This window comes from Parasteatoda tepidariorum, chromosome 3 (genome assembly GCF_043381705.1).
Source record: "Parasteatoda tepidariorum isolate YZ-2023 chromosome 3, CAS_Ptep_4.0, whole genome shotgun sequence".
NCBI classification, from domain to species: Eukaryota; Metazoa; Arthropoda; class Arachnida; order Araneae; family Theridiidae; genus Parasteatoda; species Parasteatoda tepidariorum.
Window position 1 is genome coordinate 67,023,772 of NC_092206.1, and position 1,718 is coordinate 67,025,489.

Consider the following 1,718-nt stretch of genomic DNA (forward strand, 5'->3'; position numbering starts at 1 on the left):
TTCGTGATCGCAACGCTCGAATACGCCCTCTTGAGGGAGCCTGAAAGTATCGGGCATTAGTTCCCACAAAACCATTGGCAATGACGGACGCAATTATCTTAGCAGCAAATAAGAAGCAAAATTTATCTAAGGAAAAGGTAGAACTTCTTGAAAAAGCTAACCAGAACATGCCAAACATTGAAGCAGAAAACGCCAAGCATTTGAAGAACAATTTCTTAACAGTTTTTACCTTTCTATTGCCAACAACATGACTTCCAATTTCATGATCACTTGCTGCTACAGATGTTACGGTAAAATAATTTATTGGGTAGACTATATTTAAGGGTGCCCCTTGACTCTCGCCAAGTTGTGATCGTGGTTGATTGCCAAGCCAGTCGATGTTGAAACCCAATCGTCATTCTGATTGTTTTAGATTTTAGCGTTATTTTTAATTGTTCAACGGTAGAAGTAATTTCAGAGGCCCGTTAGTTCTACGTTGGATACCGGCTGGTAAGGTTACTTATGTTTCTGGTCAAAAAGATCGAAGGTAAGTTGGCAGTCATATAAAAAGGGACCGGAATACCGGAGACATTTTTTTCTTAATTAAGAAAAAAATGTCACCGCTAATCCGATATTACAGACGCCATTTTCGATTCGTATTTCGTCGAATTTATGTGGCAATAGAGGTACACAGATTCTATTCATGATAAATTTAGACAGTAATTTTGTGCATCTAAATCTAAGAATATTCAAGCTTAATGAAGAAGTGAGTTGTTTTTTTCCTTTTCTTTCTGCGCCTACTCCATTAATTTTTGCTTTGATTCAAAATCCTTTTTATTGGGTTCATTAATTTTGCTTATATTGGGTTCACTGCAAGTTTTGGCTGATGTTTTGCTGAAATTTTCTAATGTTTTATTGAAATATCATTATGTTTTGGCCGCCATTCCTGTTACCACGGTGTTCCACGCAAACTGGAATAGCGCCAAACATAAGTCGCCAATTTCGCCAAGGGGCACCCTCAAGTATATTTTTCCCAATTTTTTCTGTCTTCAATTCATTACAAATTAAAAGGAAGTCAACATTACTTTCGTCATTCCAAAGAATAGAATGAATTCAGAACTGTAATAGTTATAGAATATTCTTCTTCTTTATAGAATAGTATATACCTGTATCTATATAATTCGGAAGAAAACAATAAAGAATCATTCGAACTACTTCAAATTCGTGATCGCCACACTCGAGCACGCCCTCTAGCGGGAGCCTGAAAATATGAAGCATTAGTTCCATCATAACCATCGTTGCTAATGACGGACGCCATTTTCTTAGCAGCAAACTTTCCTTAAGGAAAAGGTAGAAGAACTTGAAAAAATTAGCCTGAATACGCCAAACATTTATGGAATGTTAAGTTTAAATGGATGGGTGATCGTGCAAAGCTAAGGGTGGTGGCGCTAGTGGCTAATTTGCTCTCGCAAGACTTCCGGGTTACTGCTTCCGATATATTTTTACGTCGCAGATTGAAGGAACGCGCTATCATATCTTTTGCAGCATTTCACATGTACCAAGTTCTTTTTTTCAGCCTTTAAACTTCAGCATTATCATATTAATACTATAATCATTAGAATATTTTCCAATTAGGCTAACTTAAAAAGATATTTGTGGCGACATTTCATTCAAATGTAGCCAAATAAGGGATAAAATACAAAACATGGCCCCACACAGCCACCGCTATCCCAGGGATA